This window comes from Canis lupus, chromosome 13, assembly GCF_048164855.1.
Source record: "Canis lupus baileyi chromosome 13, mCanLup2.hap1, whole genome shotgun sequence".
NCBI classification, from domain to species: domain Eukaryota; kingdom Metazoa; phylum Chordata; class Mammalia; order Carnivora; family Canidae; genus Canis; species Canis lupus.
The window spans coordinates 24154004-24168512 of record NC_132850.1 but is presented as its reverse complement, the minus strand read 5'-3'; the positions used below and the strand labels follow the sequence as shown (position 1 = coordinate 24168512).

The following is a 14509-nucleotide window of genomic DNA, read 5'->3' as shown; positions in this document are numbered from 1 at the left end:
CAACCACTAAAAAGAATAAGACAAAGAAGCTAAAAATACAACAGATGAATTAAAATAGCTAAAATTATTCAATTAACCTAAAGGAAGGCAAGAAAGAAACAGGAGAGGAACTAAAAAAGAGATAAGACTAAACAAATAACAAACAGTAGAACTAAATTCAACAAAATTAATAATAACTTTAAATATAAATGGGTTAAATGCTCCATTTAAAAAGCAGAGATTGCCAGTCAAAATAAAAATGAAAGGCCCAATTAGATGCTGTCCACATGGGCATACTTTGCTGTCACCAGGCATACAATTTAAATACGATACAAATAATTCAAAAGTAAGGATAGAAAAAGATATATGATGCAAACAATAAACTAAAGAGCATGTGCCTATATTGATATCAAACAAAAGAACTTTTAAGACAAAGAGTATTCCCAAAGATAGAAGACAAATATGCACATGTTTTAAAAAAACAAATTTTGAAGGACATGAACCAAACAGTGACAGAACTGAAAGAAGGAACAGATGAACCCACAATCATTGTGGGATATTTAACATTCCTTTCTCAATAATTGATAGAATAATTAGGCTGGAAGGTGGTAAGAATATAGATATGCAAAATATCTGCAAACACCGTGAACTAATAGAGAAAACATTAAGGCCAACAACTGAAGAATATACGTTATTTTCAAGTGCTCATGGAAGAAAAATTCAACACTATAAATCATATGCTGAGCCATAGAGAATTTCTCAACAATTTTTTAAAGATTAGGTCTTAAGGATATATTCTCTGACAATGACAATAAATTAAAAATTTATGACATGAGAATATCTAGAAAATCCCAAATAATTAGAAATTAAACATGTTTATGTAACCATAGCTCAAAGAATAAATTGCAAAGGAAATTAGAAAATATTTTTATCTGAAAGTAAAAAGCCAAGATTTTTTATGTAAAATTGTCAGGAGGAGACATCACTATAAATGATTATACTTGAAAAGAAGAAAGGTTTAAAATCATTATGCTAAGTGAACTAAGCCAGACACAGAAAGAGGAATCTAAAACAGTCAAACTCAGAGAAAGAGGATTTAACATCATTAATCATCACTGATATGAAAATAAGACTTAAAAATAATGAGACAGAAATTCTTTACATGAGCTAGAATGTCTGAAATTATAAAGACTGTTAACACTAAATTCTGCTGATACTGAGACTGAGAAGGAATTAGAATTTTCACATATTGCTGTTAGGTATATATTTAAAATAGGACAACCACTTTAGAAAACTTTCAGTTTCTTGAACACAAACATACATCTAGACTATGACCCAGTCATTCTACAAGAAAAGATTTAAACAAAAATATCTATAGCAGTTTTATTCATCATACTTAGTTTAGAACCTACATATCCAGAAAAACAGACACACAAATAATGGAATATTCATATGATGGAAAATTACTCAATAGTAAAAACAAAACAAAACAAAACTGAAACAAGAACGTGAGTTCGCAATTATGCTGAAAGAAACAGACCAGACATTCAAGAGTACAGACAACTCAAGAACAACTGGCCATAGCTTTTGCTGACTAATCAGGACAGTGTTGCCTTGGAGAGTGGCTGTCCAAGGGAGTTTTCAGTGGGAGTTGGAAATGTTCTATATGTTATTGAATGGTGTTTCATGGGGATATGCATTTCTGAAGACCCACTGAGTTGTACACTTAGGTTCTGTGCATTTCACTATATACATAATAATTTCCCACAAATAAAAAACATAAAAAAGAAAACAATCACATGAAAAGAAAAAAAGCCTTCCCATAAAAGTATAATAATAATATTCAAAGTAAGTTACATATTACATTTATGTAGAATTTAAAAATACTAGACACTAATACCTTCTAGCTAATGTTTTATAAATCTAGATGTTAGTAGAATAAAATGGTGATGAGCTTTCTTGTATTTTTCATATGTCCATACTAGAGAAGAAGCCTTACAGATTAGCCCAAGTAGTCAACAAATACTTTCAACTATCTTTTGGAAATTATTCAATCTTCAGGCAAATTCCTAATAGTACTTGTGAGATGAGTGAAGTAAATCCATCAGAGAAGGACAATCATTATACGGTTTCACTCATACGGGGAATATAAGAAATAGTGAAAGGGATTATAGGGGAAAGGAGAGAAAATGAGTGGGAAATAACAGAGAGGGTGACAAAGCATGAGAGACTCCTAACTCTGGGAAACAAACAGGGGGTAGCGGAAGGGGAGGTGGGCAGGGGGTGGGGGTGACTGGGTGACGGGCACATTTCCATGTCTGCACTCGATGGAATGAGCACTGGGTATTATATTATATGTTGGCAAATCAAACTCCTATAAAAAAAAGTACAAAAAAAAAATAGTACTTGTGAGATTAACATTCTATCCAGCTTTGAAGGCACATGTCTTTACAGTTAACCATTTCTCTGTAATAACATCCTAAATACAAAGTTTTAAAGTTTAGATCTAAACTTTAAAAATAATAGACTTCTCCTACATAACAAATATTAATGTAGCTGCGTTTTAAAAATTACAAACAGGATCTTGGCTTTCAAAAAATCCCTTCTAAAGTAGACTAATCTAATTACTAACAAACTAGAAAATTAGGCTACTGATTTTTAATGTATCTTTTAATTGGTATAGATTTCATTATTGTGATCCATATGGAACAATACTAACGTTGCAAATTGTTTTTAAAGTAATAATTTGTCATAATAAAGTGTCCAAACACAGAACTAATGTGTGATTTATTCGAGGTTGTAATGAATACTAGGTGGTAAACATTCAAATTGCAATGATGACATTAATATACTCAGAAGCATTATTTCTTTACTTGAATTTTGAAAGTGTTTAATCCTATATGGGCTGCTATTTATGCATGCCTTATATTTATAAAATAGCTTTCTGACCAAAAATTATTTTCTTATATATCATGAAACTTGTAATATTTGAAATTCAGTAAGTTGAAGTTAACAATAATTTGCACAACCTTCTATTTGTTCAAAGCTTTTTTATATTCACATTGTGTTATTTTTAAATTGAGTCTAAATGTAGTATTATTAATGAAATTTTGCTATCATTTAAAGTCATTTATTTTACATTTCAGAGTTTTTACACCATTCATAAATGGTTTTTCCCTGAAGCTTATAATCTCACAAAAACAACAGGCACATTCCTGAAACTTTCAAGTAATAGGGTACTGGAGATAAAGAGAGAAAAGGCTCTTGCATGCACACACACACATCCTTAATTTATGTAAAAAAGAAAGTAAAAGGGAATAAGAAAAAAAATGGAGTGAAATGGGGGAGGAGGTTGATATGTAGAGGCTGTTATGAAAAGTACCAGCTACAGCTGCATAGGACAGGAATGGAAAATAGGGTAATAAGATATGTCCCAGTTCTTAAATAAGTTAATAAAAATGTTGCTTGAAGAACAGCTGTCTTTAGCTGGAGCTGGGATGAAGAAAGGAGTAATGCCTGGAGTCTACTTAATGAAAGGTATTAGAGCATCTATGGGGTCAAGGAGAATTATGCAGAGTAACTCAAATTCATTTTTTACAAATGGAATTATATTTAAAAGGACTTTTAAATTTAGAATTTGATACCTAAGACAATTTCACAATGGCAAACATTACACCTCTGGAACTGATCCAGGATAAAAAACACGATACATGTCTAGGAGCCCTAAAAGTTTCCCAGAATGGTTTCAGTATTTTACATTAATATTTTTAGTATTATAGTATTTTTGGTATTATAGGTAAGCACATATCTGTTGATAGAAATTGAGTTTTCCTGAATTTTAAATCCATATTTGGGCAAAAGTTTGTATATAGTTACATCATAAATATATCTGCACAAATTAATGAGGAAACTCATTACAAGGGACCTAAATCTCCCCACTCCATAACAGTTCTATTGAGATATTGCGAAATAACAGAAGAAAACTATTCTAATTCCAATAAATGCAAATGATGCATTGAATTTCTAAGGTAAAGGTCACTCTTTCCAGTAGAAAGAGTTCTTGGATCAGTGGTAGTTCTGCTAATAATTATAGCTCACTTAGTAGATACTTAACCTGTGTGCTTCATTTTCCATGTCTGCCAAATGAAATGACTGAATGAGGTTATCTCTGAGGTCCAATGAAGATAATTCTAAATTTTAAAAGCACAAGAAATAAATTTGTTTCATCATAGTTTTCCCATAGTCCCTAGCATATACTACTTCATACGTATTAAATAACATCACCTTGAATAGATGGATAAAAAAAATACCATGCATGATATTAAGCATCATAATCAGAATTTCTGCTGTAAGCATCTTTGCTGCCAGCATCTTTGAAACATAACTGATTGGCTGTAAAGCAATTTTGCCATAAAAGATAAAATCATGAAAAATAAAAGGACATTCATTAAAAAGGACATAATGAGGCATTAAAAATGAATGACAAAATTTGAAAGACTTTATGGCGAAATACTAAATATTTGAATACATTAAAATGTATAGTGTAGTCTCATGGAAATACTGCACAAATAATAGATTTTATTTTTTGGATTGTACCTAAGCACTTGTCAAAGTTTCTCATTCATAGTGTTATACATTCTTCTGCTTGTTGATTCATCTTCATGTACAGCATCTCATTTTTTTTCTTTTTTTGCTAAAATGTCTTCCTTCATTAAAAGATACATCAATTTCCAAATACTTGGATGCATATTTCTAAGTGAGCTTTGTATTGAGTTGTAAAAGCCTTCCACACCATTGTTTGTTCTTAGCATTTTGTCACATGTCCACTGATAGATGCTCCAAAGTTCTAGGGGAAATGTAGGTTCAAAACTCTGTGCCATTGTATAGACCGTTATGGGAACTGGCTAAGATTTATATAACATAAAGATGGGAGTACTGTATCAATAGAGAAGTGAAACCAGTTATTTTTATCTTTTTTGGAAAAATTGCCTTACAGGGTAAAAATGATCTGATCATGGTGAAAATACTTGCAGCAAAGACGCTTACTTAGAACCATTAAATATATCCCTATATGAACTTCTGCTTTGGAGAAGATGGAGTAGATGTTTTCTCCTCACTCCTTCCAGTAATTGCAACTAAAATCATGTACATTAAATATAAACCAGACACAAGAAGACACTGAAAAGTGGAGAAAGGATAGAGCAACTAGGGAAATCAGGACCCAAGAAACAGCACAGTGGTGAGTTCTCTGGATTTTCTTTTTGCCTCGTATATCCTCAAAGCCAGCAATTTGCAAATACCAACTAGCTCAGGCCAAAAAAGCCCGAATAAAAGCCTGCTCTCTCTAGCCAAGAAACAATGTAGCCTAGTGAGACAAAAAACTTTCAGACAGTCACAGCTCTACCCAAAACCACAGGAGAAAACTGTGGCCCCGCTCCTTCCCACGACAGCAAAGGTCAAATGGGGAACCTAGTCTTCTGCCCTAGGTACTGAGGCACCCCAACCATCTTTGACAGGGTAAGGCTGGAGAAGGCAAAATAAGAAGCTAGAACTTATACTCTTTCCAGAAGTAACAAGACCCCTCTATCATGTTGTTGGAGAACCATGTGAGGAACAGTGATTAGGAACTCCTACCTTCCCAGCTACAGCCAAGAGACCTCCTCAGTGGAGGCCTAGTGGGTAGCCCTCTTTCCTGTGTCCACTCAGCATTCTTCCCTGGGGTGTCAGCAGAGGGTGAGGGGGGAACTTGGATTCCTACCCTCACCTGCCAGTAATGGTAAGGTGATCTCCCTTTCTCTACCAGAGTGGGTCACAGGAAATCATTACAAATGTAATGTCCTTAATAATGATAGGGCTATTCACAAATTAGGTGAGCTGTGGAAGTTCTGATTTTCCAGCACTGAGTTTGTTTCACCTAAGGTGTAAAAATTTTGTGTGTAAAGCGGTTGGTATTATTTCATTATTATCATTTTGACATTGGTAGTGTCTGTGGTATCTTCATTCCTAAATATTGGTAACTTGTGTCTTCCTTTCATCATTGTCAGGCATGCTAGAGGTTTGTTAGTTTTAACTTTTCAAAGAATCAGCTCTTTTTTTCACTGATTTATCCTACTGTTTCATGTTTTTTTTTTTTTATTTAACTGATTTCTGCTCCTATTTTTATTATTCTCTTTCTTCTTTCAGCATGCTTTGCGCTTCTTTTTCTTTTTCTAGGCTGTAGTGGAGGAGACAGTGACCTTAAATTATTGATCTAAGATGTTTCCTTTTTTCCAACGTATGCATTCAATGCTATATATTTCCCTCTCTTCACTGCTTTAACTGTGTCCCACACATTTTGATATTGTATTTTCATTTTATTTCAATTCAATATATTTTAGTTTACAGTATTTCTTTATTTCTCTTGAGATTTCCTTTTTGGCATATGGATTATTAGAAGTACCACTTTCTACAGTTGGTTTGATATCACATTTCAGATCCAATTTAGCATCCTGAGAGCACTTAAAAATAATTTAAAATCTCCTCAAAAAGAGATCTGTAGGACCAAAGTCTTTCATTGAAGAACTCAACTGAATGTTTAAAAAAGAATTAGTATCGATTCTATACAATCTCTTCTAGAAATGAGAAGATATTCATATTATGAAACTAATGTTACCCTAATATTGAAACTAGACAAAGACAGTGGGGAAAAACCCTCACAAAACTACAGGCCAATATCTCTCATAAATATAGAGATGTAAAAAGCCTTAACAAAATATTAACAAATATAAATCAATAACATATAAAAATAAATACACCATGATCAAGTGAGGTTGATTCCAACACTAAATGCTTGTTCAATATTAGAAAATCAGTCAATATAACCCACTATATTAATAAGATAATGAAGAAAATCACATGAAAATATTAATCAAAAATGACAAAATTATAGAAAATGGAGAACAGATGAGTGGTTGTTAGAGGGTTAAGGGACAAGACTTGAATGTGGCTATAAAAAGGTAACATGAGGGATTATTTTCATGGAAATGTTCTTTATTTTGATTGCATTCATGTAAATATGGTAGTCGTGATAACATACTATAGTTTTACGACATGTTACTATGGGGAGAAACTGCCCAAAGGGAACATGGAATTTCTCTGAATTACTTTTTATAACTGCATGTGAATCTACAACTATCTCAAAATAAGAAATTTAATTAAAAAATATATTCTAGAAGATACACCTTTCTTAGATATTTTACCATATAATCATCTAAAAATAATTTTATAGCCATAAGTTTCTATTTAGGCTCCCAAAGTATGCTTCTTAAGTGTTCACTGTGTGCTTATCACTTTCCTAGGACTGCATATTGATTGATTAGTGATTCATTCAATCTTTCATAATATTATTCATTATCACTGTATTCCAGACAAATTTCTAAACATTGGAAATAGCTGTGAACTACACAAAAATCCCTATCCTCATGGAACATGCACTGTAATGAGGACAGATCCATAGACAATGCTATGTACAATATAAAAAAATAAAGCAGATAAAGAGGACAGAAAACTCTAGGTGAGAGGAGGTTCAATTATAAATAAATCAGATCCTCTTTAAAGGGTTTGCCTTTGAGGACACATTTTCAAAAGATAAAGGTAGAGACCATACATAACTAGGGGAAGAGAAGGGAGGTTACAAAGGACCCTAAGGGCTATTGAAATGACCCATAGGATTTTATTCTTTGTGACTTGAGATACTCAGTTACTATGTAATGAACAAATTTTTCTTCTAAAAAGTACTGCAGTCTTTTAGGACAATGGTCAAAAAACAATCACTATTTTTAGAGTTACTTATGTTGCTTCCCATTTTAAATTTAGCAGACTTCTCACTTTTCCATGATATTATATTCAAACTTCTGCTACAAATACGCAAAACTAAGAGCAAAGTAAGCCCCACTTAAGTTATTCAACTTCCCTTCCTACACTCTTTCCAATACAATGTCCCCCGCTCTACTCAGGCTTCCACCTCAGCCTGACCCCTCATATTACATTCCTTTATCCCACTGGGTGTTTTCTCTTAGAATTCATATTTACTTCCCTCTCCCTATTAATTTCACTATTTTGTGAATAATGATCTTGCCACAGGGTGGCTTACCATGAGTGTCTTAGCATACCCATAATCTTCAGTTCTCTATATCATTTATATAGCTCAAATAAAATGAAATATATTCTTTGACATGTACTACGACATTTTCTCATAGCACACTGAGGAACAACAAAAAAATAATATTTTAAAAAACTTGGTTATTTTATTTATCTGTATCAGATAATCTAAGCAAAACAGTAGTGTAACAGCCTATGAAACTCAGGGTTCAATACCATATCATCATTTCCCATTAGGTTTCCAAATCTAAGCTTCTCCTACAAAGAAATTCTGAAGTTGCCAATGAGCAACATCTAACATCTAAGAACATTCCATTTCTTCAACATAGCTTTCAATAAAATCTATTTGTCTTGAATATCTATTTGATTTAATCTTCTATCCACACAATTACTAATGTATTAATATAGTTTTTAATTTAATTGCTTTATATATATTGGATATGTCTTTGCAATAATGGTGGAGTTATTTGGATGCACACAGCAGAGATCACTGATGCTATCTGGGATTTAAACTTGAATCTTAAACCCCAAACACAGAGCCTGCACATAGTAAGCATTAAGTAAGTATATATTGGTCAAATTTTCACATTACAAGTGTAAAAGATACTTCTCACCTGATGTTCACTCTTAAGAAAAGTATTATGTTTAATACTTAAGTCCATATGAGGGATACTTTATAAAACACTTGAATTTCAATTAGAGTAGCAATGCTAATAGCTATTTCTTTCTGATCTGTGACAGGCAACTATAATGGCTTTTATGCTTTCAGCAATTACTGACTGGTAAAGTAGAATGTGTCAATTCACTTGCTTAAGAACAAACAGGATCATGCAATTTTCCTACATGCTTGATTTCTTACCTCAACTGAGGAGATGGATAAGGAGAGCAATGCCAGTGGGATGTAGACAAAGGAAAAAGTGAACTTTTGAAATAGTGCATTTATTTGCAACCCTGAGGAACACTTTTACCACCCACATTCAGTCTATTCAATGGTATTTGAGAATGGTATGCATTTTTATAAAGATATAAATTTTTTTAAAAAGCTGGTAAATGGAAATCAAATTTAGTCATAATCACAGTTTGCCCAGTAATCTCTTCATTGCTAAGAGAGACCCACAAAATAGGGATTCAAATAAAATGCATAACAGATACATCTCTTAAATAATTCTTAAAGGATCGTAGTCAGGACTTTGCAAAGAGGATTGAGAGTTTATAAATATATTACTGTAGGTAATATATTAAAATATATAATATGTATAATTCTATTAATATAGGTAGCATATTATATAATATATATATTAAAATATGTAAATATATGTATATGGATAGTTTGTCATATACGGATTTTTTCAAATAACCAAGAGTAGAAGGAAAAAGAAAAATAGGGAAATTGAACACATTCCAATTCAATCATACTGTATCATTAATATATTTGCTAGTTCAGTGGACTTCCAGTGGGTCCCTACAGGTGCCTGACACCTTCTGTTGGATTAAAACTAATGAAGAAATCACTGCTGAAAATAACACTCCTAAAAACCACATATGTGTATTTTACTTTCCCTCAATTAAATTTTGGGCATCCAATGGATGTAGCTTATTCTTACTGTTTGATTGGAAATTACTGAACTCCGAAGAGCTTTGAATAAATCCATACTGTAAAATTATCTTCCAGAAAAAAAGTTTTAAAAACTCAATATTAAATCACCACATTTACTAAGATTTGAAAATAATATGGATAAGTGTAGTATGGATTTTGAGTTAATATGAGATTCTAAAAGTTCAGTCCTGTGTGCATATGAACTTGCTGTAATATTTTTATTGGTACATATGATATATTTTGACATAAAATACTGTTAGAAGTACCAAGTTTTGGGGCCTTCATCTATATTTGCCCTATTCCAATGTTTGACTGTGACAGTGGAACCCGCTTAGACACTAAACTCTAATCTCCTCATAAATTCAGTCATCATGATGCATGTTTAACTGTGCCCAGATATGACCAAGTTTACACTGAGAAAAATACCCAATAATCCCTGGAAGGAATGTTAAGGTCAGACACCAGGCAGTGAGCGAGTGAGCCATATTTGATTTTACTTTACGTCAAAAATAAGTACAAAGTCAGTGACTCAGAGCTGACTATACACCGTGACTAATCTTAGACCACTATAAATTAGAACTTTGCAACAGCTATAAAACTGTTTCCATTCTGAACAATGAATCTCCAGTTCTTACAAATGTTTAATCAACAAACAATTCATGTGAACCCAGATAAAAGCATTTACCTAACAAATATTGTAATCAGAAATATAATTACATGCTAGACCTGAAACTTAATTTTAAAGATGAAAAATTTATTTAATTATTTTTGTAGTACTAATTAATACTTATGTTTCATATGAATGACTCTCCTTAATTAAAAATACTTCTACATTTGCATGGGAGAAAATATCTATAATTTTTCCTGGTGGAAATGTGGAAATAATATTTTGCAATAGAATAAATCCCTTATGGAAAATTATAGATTTCATAAGAAAACAATTCATTTCTTTCTTCTACAAACATATGAGTGTCTGTAATTCCCAGGGTATCTGCTAGGAACTGTGAGTAAAAAAAAGACAAACTGGACATATACCCTGTGAGCAGAAAGTTTAAAACGGAATAGAGTAAATCTCTAATTTCAGCACTGTCCTACCCATGTATGTTGTTTAAATGTAGATGTTTTTTGTGAGTCTTACTTTCCAAATTCTGATTCCATAGGTCTGGAGTAGGGCCTGAGGGAAATACATTCTGATACAGGGAGTTAAAAGTCTAAACTTTGAGAAACATTTGTCTTCAGTGTGAGTACATAGCACACACAATCATGTATCTAATATCTGCCTAATTCATTGATATAGATTCCCTTCGGTTTTCACTCAAGTAGTCTTTAAACTCTGAGTTAAGATCCAATTCAAATACTTTTTATTTTTATTTTTTTTACAATTACCTGACATTCATGTGTCTCTATATCAAATGCACATTACTATTTTGATTATGTGTTCTACTAGACCGTGTTCTAGTAGATCCGTCTATCAGATTATGTGTTCTAGTAGATCCGTTCTACTAATGGAACTTCTGCTCTGTTCCTGTGATGAAGCAGTCATCTTGAATACCCATGGACTCTCTAACGAATCTTCTGCCTTGTTTTCAGTCTTGAACCTCTCATTTATCTCAGAATTGTTGGCCTGTCCTTTTTGTCCAGTTCTCTGAGACTAAACTTCTGTCCAATGATCAAGGCCATTTTACCTCATCCTAGACCACCTGATGCAGACCATCTGCCTGGATTTGACTATATTTCCTTCTGCCAGACGCTGAATAGCAATGGTCTGCTCCCTACCTACTAGGGAAATGCCTATCACTCCTTTCTAGAGATTTCTTATACTGCTTATTCTCACTGCTATCACCATCAAAGCTCATGGGTAATCTACTCCAATACTTCCCCAAATTTACAGAGAATCAGATCACCTAGAGAGATGCTTAAAAGTACAGAGCTGGGCATCACCTCTTGAGGCTATGATTCAGCAAGTCTGGAGTGAAGTCCAGGAATCTGTGGCTTTAAAGCTTAGCATGCCATTGAAGAATTTAAAACACACACACACATACACACACACACACACACACACACTTAAATTGGGCTTTTAAGAATGAATACAATTTTGTGTGACATAGAAAAGGAAAAGGACAATATAGCTTCAGGGAGCAAAGCAATTTGATCATGAGAAAGTGTTGAGTAGGTTTAAAAACAGAGAATCTAATCAATTATTACCCATAGCAAGTAGCAACAGCTTAATAAATGTTCTTTGAATTGAACACATGAAATCTAATGTACTGAAAAATGACGTTTGGCTAGAGGCATCAGCTAAATGAGGAAATGTAGTGGAGAAACATAAGAATGAAAAGCTAAATAGAAGCCAGATTTTCATTCGTGATCAATTCTGGGTGCATTTTCTAAACAAGAAAAAGTAAAACATTTGGAGTATCCTGGGCCATCTCCTTCACTTTGTGCCTTTCATTCTTATCTCTATGCTTCAAGTACCCAAATCTGCATGTTAGGATTGATACACCAACTAGTCCTTCAGCTGAAATTTTCTAACAATTTACCTATGTGCATTTGTGTGTGTGTATGTGTGTATGTGTGTGTGTTTGTGAGAGACAGAGAGAGAGAGGGAAAATGCAGGAGAAAGTAGAATGAACTGATGGAGTAATGTTCTAGAAAACATATGATATTGAAACAAACATAAGACGCTAGATTCCTGAAAAGAGGAAGGTAATGATGTCCCTGAGAAGCTATCTTGAGAGCATAAATAAAGATTTAAAATCTTTAAATATTGAAGGAGGTCAAGTCAGGATCACTGATTTTAATAAAATGAATAGTCACATCATTTACAGATGATACTGTTCAAAATGAAAGCAAGATTCTCCTATGGAAAATTGACAAAGTATAAACAAAGGATATATAGAAGATTATGGAGCAGCGAGGAGAGTTAGAAAAGGCAAATTTATAGCTAATATAGGTAAACCATTTCTGTTGTTTTTTTTTTAATACCACTGTTCATCAGCCAGTCTCTGATGAAAACAGTGAAATCCTCTCAGAGTTGGGAAGCCCCTGGAAGATGAGTCACAATGGCATGGTTTGAGATAGAAGGAGCAAGAGATAGGTGTTGCTGAAAAGCATTCATTCCAGCTGAACATGGAGACCACTGGAATCTAAAGAAGTGTTGCATCAGAAGCATAAGAAGAAAAGGGTGCTGATTAGGATGAGGAAACCAGGGAGAAGGTACACCATGTCTCAAAGCTCTGTGGTTTACTACCTCAAGGACAGAGAAGTAGAGTAAAATTGGGTGATGCTGATTTCAAAAGGAGGAAGGAATTAAAAGATGTTTCCAAGGTAACAGATCTGGATGTGCCAGAAGTAAACAATTATGCTATTACCCACAGCCTCTATTAGAGAGGACTTCCGGGGAAGTGGCATCATCAGGAAGGAATCAGACTTATGTTTATAAGCAGGTACAATACTGGAGAAGGTAGAAGGATGAAGGAGATTATGACGTAGGTCTGACCAGTGTCAGAGAGGGCAAGAGGTTTCTTCTTTGTGGACTAGAGCTTAGTGAACTGGATGTTTTTGTTCAAATAATATACAAGATAAGGGCTGATATATAGGAAAAGGAATAGATGAAAGAGTTTGGCAGCTATGGAATTCAGGAAAGCATCGCATCTAGAATTCTATAAAATCAATTAAGTAAAAAATGAGATACCACCTCACACCCATCAGAATGGCTAAAATTGACAAGTCAGGAAACAACAAATGTTGGTGAGGATGCAGAGAAAGGGGAACCCTCTTGCACTGCTGGTGGGAATACAAGCTGGTGCAGCCACTCTGGAAACAGTATGGAGGTACCTCAAGAAGTTAAAAATAGAGCTACCCTACAACCCAGCAACTGTACCACTAGGTATTTATCCCAAAGATACAAAAGTAGTGATCAAAACTATATCCCAATGTTTACAGCAGCAATGTTCACAATAGCCAAACTGTGGAAAGAGCCAAGATGTGTATATATATATATATACATATACATATATATATATACACACACACATATATATTACATCTTCTTTACCCATTCAGCTGTTGATGTATAATATGGATATAATATAATATATATGTGATATATATCCATATATATATATATGGAATATTACTCAGCCATCAGAAAGGATGAAATCTTACCATTTACATTGATGTGGATGGAACTGGAGGGTATTATGCTGAGGGAAATAAGTCGATCAGAGAAAGAATTATAATATGGTTTCATGCATATGTGGAATATAAAAAACAGTGCAGAGGATCATAGGGGAAAGGAGGGAAAATGGGAAGAAATCAGAGAGGGAGACAAACTGAGAGTCTCTTAACTATAGGAAACAAACTAAGGGTTGCTGGAGGGGAGGTGGGTGGGGGATGGGGTAACTGGGTGATGGGCATTAAGGAGGGCACTTGATGTAATGAGCACTGGATATTCTATGCAACTGATGAACTACTGACCTCTACATCTGAAACTAATTATGTACTATATGTTGGATAATTGAACTTAATTAAAAAAAGAAAAATCAAAAAAGGGATAAATATCAAAATGCTTACATGTTTATTCCATATTTTAAATTATGATAAAGCATAATTTGATAAACTCAATTTTGATTATAAGAAATACATATTTGTGGAAACACAGTAGAGCAGATTTTCTCTTTTTTCCTCCTTTTAACCTCCTAATGTTGTGGAGAGGGGTCAATGTACTACATGGCTGGTACTCAGGTAACACATGTCATAAAAATGTGTGTGTTACATTCTTAAATATTTCTT

At 33.5% G+C, this 14509-nt stretch overlaps 1 protein-coding gene across 4 annotated transcripts in view; it reads right to left on the bottom strand.

Moving 5' to 3' along the window:
* PTPRQ (protein tyrosine phosphatase receptor type Q) overlaps positions 1 to 14509 on the bottom strand; it is a 246273-nt gene that overhangs the window by 98918 nt on the left and 132846 nt on the right. The gene's annotated exons all lie outside the window — the stretch shown is intronic.